Genomic DNA, 5,593 nt, shown 5'->3' on the forward strand with positions numbered 1-5,593 from the left:
CCCGATTGGCAACTTGAATTTTAAGATAACTAATTTAATAATACTATAAAGTTACCTTTAAGGCGCACAGGCCCGCTACATATGAGGCACGAGACAATTCCACTCAGTCCAATCAGTTTATTATTTCAATTTTCTAGTCAGAAATATATTAGTTTAAAATCACTCACACATTAAAATGACATTTACGGCTCAACTCGAAGCTGGCAGGGACCTACAAAGGAAACACAGCAAACCAAATAAAAGAAAATCGTGCACCAAACCAAAGAAAGTACCACCACCCGGAAAGTCCACCACCAGCACCGCGAGCTGGCCGTTCCTGTCAAAAAAAAGAAAAGACATTCAAATTACATACATTTCTTGGTTATACAGTTCAGTCCTCACAAATCAAGCAATAGCAGTCCCAGTTAGGAGTCCGTCCTGAGACGAACCGCCGCGCCACAGCAAACGCCAGCCAGAGCGGCACCAGAGGGATCAGGACGAGCTGGTCATAAACCAGCCTGAATCAGCCACACTGGACGAGAGTCAAAAGCCAGCTTACGCCGACCAGGACAGCGGGTATGAAGCCGACAACCAGGGCGACGGGTAGGCCGCCGTCAGCCGACGACGAATAACCAGGTCACAGGCGGACGGACCGTCAACCAGGGACAACAGAGTACGGGCAAGCAGCCGGCCAAGGACAAACAGCAGCGTCTACCAAACATACATGTCAAAAATAGAATCTGGAAGCATACGTAAAATGAGCTTTCGCTTACCACTGAGCTTGATGCGTTATGCCTCTGGCAGGGAGAAGAAGCAGTCAGCTGGTACAAGTCACCTAGATATTACAAGTAAAGCTGAGCTAAAGCTAAACTTACAGATATTAAAGGTGTGAGAAGCTTCTTACCAGAAGAAGGCTTGAACAGCAATTAATGTCTTAAGCGCGTCAGTCGTATAGCGCCAGTAAACAGTGAAGTCTGAACCGGAAAGAGAACGTGTTGTCTACCAGGTGAGGGAGGGCCCTTTATATGCAGGCAGCGCTACAACCAATTAAAGTCAGGCACTTGTGTGGTGCGTTCAGGGCCCACAGGGCATACTGCCACATAAAGGCATAATTTGATGCGATAAAAAGAGGTGCTGCAATGCTGTTCTTTTATAATTCCCATGTAATGTTCCAATAGTTTGTGTAGATACTGTGATAAGTCCATACTGCGTTTAATGACGGTTATGCTGACATAATCTCATTTTGATCCATGCTACTTCATGATGCAATGTGACACATGTGGATAGCTTTTTATATATATTTTTAAACCATTTAACAAATTTGAGTCCTGTTGTTTCTGCTGTTCCGTGACTACCAAACCAGTCCAGGACATGGCCTAAAACATCACAACACAGATGGATGAGTCAATATCTTACTCATCTTACTCAACTTAAAATTACTTTATTGATCCCAAAGTCAAAAATGAGAAAAATTAGACATGACTCTGCTCTGCAGTTTCATTTCTTTCAAAGAAGCAATTCCAATTAAAAGTACACTAGGCGCAAAGGCCTTCAACGCCTCCAAAAAGTCAAACAAGTTATGAATAGATCGAAAGAAATGGACTCTAAAATTGTGTTTCTACAGGAAACACATCTTCTTAATGAGGACTACTTAAAAGTGAGAAGGAAGTGGAGGGGCAATATACTGTTTATATGACACCGTTCACATCTCATTCTAGAGGGGTTATGACTCTAATACATGAATCGGTACCACTGCCAATTAAAAACACTATTAAAGACAAAAGAGGAAGGTACCTAATATGTTAAGGCACCCTAATGTCAGAATCTCTCATTTTAACTAATATATATGGCCCTAATGTGGATGACAGTAATTTTTACAATGATTTATTCCTCACCCTTTCAACGCTTAAAGGATCACACATAATGGGGGGGGACTTTAATTGTACATTAAATCCAAACATGGACAGATCAGCCGGAATAGATCAGTCGCATAATAACTGTATAGCTGCAATTCATAGAATGATGAAGGAGCTGAAGTTGCTGGATGTATGGAAAGAGAAAAACCCAGCTCGCAAAGCATACTCCTGTTATTCAAGTACTTTCAAAACCCACTCTAGAATAGACTTCTTTTTCATTTCTACAGAGTTGCAATTTAGAATTCAAGATTGCTACTATGACAATATTGTAATTTCAGATCACGCTCCATGTTGTTTGGTTTATAAAGATGATAAATTAAAGAGAGACCCGCCGAGATGGCACTTCCAACATAAATGGTTACAAGACGAATACTTTGTGAAATATGTAGGGAAACAAATTGACAAATCCTTTCAAATTAATATTACAGAAACAACAACATGTGCGAAATGGGAAGCATTTAAGGCCTTCCTTAGAGGACATATTATTAGTTATACAGGATCTAAAACAAAACAAAATGAAAAAACTAGAATACAATTGGAAGACAAAATAAAAGTAATCCAAGCTAAAGTAAATAAGGGAAATGACCCACAACTAGAAAATAAATTGTTGATTTTGAGAGCAGAATATGATAAATATTCAGCTTCAAGAGCTGCATCAAGTCTTTTGCGACTCAGGCAAACATTCTATGAACAGGGCAACAAAGCAGGCAAGTTACTGGCATGGCAAATGAAACAGTTAGAAACTAAACAACCAATCACATCTATTATATCAAATGAACAAATTTTGCAAGATCCCCAAGAAATTAATGCAGCCTTTAAGAACTACTATGAAGAATTGTATAAAGCAAAATAAGCATAAAGTTAGGAAATAAAAAAAATTAAACATTTTTTTAAATATGCTTAAATTCTCAGAGGAAGACTGTCAGGATCTGTGTTTTCTGTGTTCATTTAGAGTTTTTTGTGTCCTTAAGTCTCTTCGTTGTCCTGTCCTCCCCTTGATTGTTCCCAGGTGTGTCTCGTCTCTGTGATTACCCTCCTGTGTATTTAACTCCACCTGTGTTCCTTGTTCCTCGTCGGGTCCTCGTCAATGTTAGCGTCTAAGTTTCGTCAGTGTTTCCTTGTGCCTGCTTCTTGTTGCTGGACTTATTTATATTAAACTCATCATCATATTCATCTTACCTGGGTCTACAGCGTCTGCCTCACCAACCCGCACCACACCTCATGACAAAGACAAGGACAACTTGAATCTAGAAATTACGAAAGAAGAGTTAGGGCTAGCCACTGACAATATGAAAACAGGGAAAAGAGCAGGACCAAACAGTCTTCCAATAGATTTACATAAAACCTTTAAAGACAAACTTTTGACCCCATTATTAGAAATGTTTAAAGAAATTTTCCATTCAAATTATTTCCCTCCCTCAATGAATGCTGCTATGATTATCCTTTTGCCGAAGCCAGGCAGATCTCCAAACAAATTTGAGAACTTTAGGCAGATTAGTTTGCTAAATTCTGATCTGAAAATAATCTCCAAGCTCCTAGCACGACGTTTACAAAAGGTCTTATCAAATACAATTGACCGAGATCAAAACAGATTTATTTTGGGGAAGCAAGGTCTTCATAACGTGAGGCAAGTATTAAACATACTTAATTATAATAAAGATACCTCAAACTCTGTTCTTTTATCATTAGATGCCGAAAAGGCATTCGATAGGGTTCACTGGGAATATCTTTTTCAGGTTATGGAAAAATTTGACTGTGGAAACAATTTTGTAAAATGAGTCAAAATATTATACAATAATCCCTCAGCTGAAATAATAACTAACAGAAATATATCTAAGCCAATAAAGATCAGATCAAAGAGCAGGGCTGCCCATTGTCGCCTTTACTGTTCAATCTGGCAATAGAGCCATTTGCTATTGCAATACGCTCACACCCTCATCTTAGTGGATCATTGTTGGACCTACAGAACACAGAATTTCCTTGTTCGCAGACGATGTGATATTATTCATATCAAAATTAAGTTGATCAATACAAATTATTTTGGAAACAATTAAATTATTTAGTGAGATATCTGGATACAAAATAAACAAAACCAAATCTTCAATTCTGTTATTAAATACTAATGAAAGAGTTAGCCCAACTTCAGATGTATTACAGTTTAAGATAGTTACTGAATTTGAATATTTAGGGGTACACATTTCTTCAGATCTTGAACAGGTAGCTGCGACCAATTACAGACTCATATTAAATGAAGTAGATAATTCATTTGAAAGATGGATGCCACTATGAATATCTATGATTGGAAGAATAAATATAATAAAAATGAATATATTACCAAAGTTACTCTATATATTTCAGAATGTTGCTCCTGAATTCTTTTCACAAATATAGAAGAAGATGTTACGTTTCTTATGGAACAACAGGAAGTCCAGACTCCGTTTGTCCTTACTGTACCTCCCTTATAACCGTTGAGGCTTGAAGTGCCCAAATTTTCACTTGTATTACTATACTGTGCAGTTGAGATCTATGATGTTTTACTACAGTAATCATTCTCTACATTGGACTGACATGGAGACTCAGGATTTAAAATTGACTCTCCCTTCATATTTATATTCAAATTCTATATTAAAGCTTCTGAAACATACTAAAAATTCATTTCTTAAAAATATGATAAGAGTATGGAGAGATATAAAAAAAATTCAAATGAGCCAAATTGTTTGTCTCTGTTCAGTCCAGTGTGGGGTGACCAATTTTTTGTACCTGGTAGAGTTGATTCAACATTTAAAGCATGGAAAGACAAAGGACTCCAAATGATTCAGAATCTTTATGTACCAGACTCAGACATACTAATGAGCTTTCAGGATCTGCAACATAAATTCCACCTATACTGTATCTTCAACTCAGAAACTTCATAAGAACGAGTCAAAATAATGAGCTGACAAAACCTGCCAAGTCAACTTTAGAAAAAAATGTTAACAAAGGACAATTTGAAGAAAGGTATCATATCAGAGTTTTATCACTCAATGATGTTACATCTATCTGAAGGATCTCATGATAGACTTAAGGCTTGGAAGAAAGATTTACTGCTAGAGTTATCTGAGGAAGATTGGCAAGCAGCATGCAAATTGGCCCACACCAGCTCTATTAACACAGCTCTTAAAATGATCCAATTCAAATGGTTAATGCGGGTTTACTTAACACATGATGTATGTTTAATTAACTCTGTACAGAGGAACTCTATTATCTATGACAACATGCAGTGAACTCTGGTTCACTGCATGTGGTATTGTGGGAAAATTATACTGTTTTTGAAAGAGGTAAAACATGTAACTGAGAAAATAATTTCCAAACAAATAATTTTGGATCCGAAACTGTTTGTGTTTGGACTGTACCATGAAAAACATAATTATACTATAAACGAACAAACATCCTCTCCTTGGGCTGCCACCTTATGGTGGTGGAGGGGTTTGAGTGTCCCATTGATCCTAGGAGCTATGCTGTCTGGGGCTTCATGCCCCTGGTAGGGTCACCCAAGGCAGACAGGTCCTACGTGAGGGACCAGACAAAGCACAGCCCGAAGACCCCAATGATGGATAAGAACATTGGACTTCGTGTTCCCTCGCTCGGACGCGGGTCACCAGGGGCCCCACTCTGGAGCCAGGCCTGGAAGGGGGGCACGATGGCGATCGCCTGGTGGC

The 5,593-nt window shown here is 38.4% G+C and overlaps 1 long non-coding RNA gene across 1 annotated transcript; it reads right to left on the minus strand.

Annotated features, from left to right (window-relative positions):
* Nucleotides 1–380: 380 nt before the first annotated feature.
* On the minus strand, nucleotides 381–1,074 carry LOC116733722 (uncharacterized). The gene is made up of 3 exons (XR_004342094.1): nucleotides 884–1,074; nucleotides 753–814; nucleotides 381–690 (listed from the first exon to the last, which is right to left on the minus strand). It is a non-coding gene; the product is annotated as an uncharacterized LOC116733722 (long non-coding RNA).
* Nucleotides 1,075–5,593: the final 4,519 nt, after the last annotated feature.

The sequence above is a fragment of the Xiphophorus hellerii genome, chromosome 15, assembly GCF_003331165.1.
Source record: "Xiphophorus hellerii strain 12219 chromosome 15, Xiphophorus_hellerii-4.1, whole genome shotgun sequence".
NCBI lineage: Eukaryota > Metazoa > Chordata > Actinopteri > Cyprinodontiformes > Poeciliidae > Xiphophorus > Xiphophorus hellerii.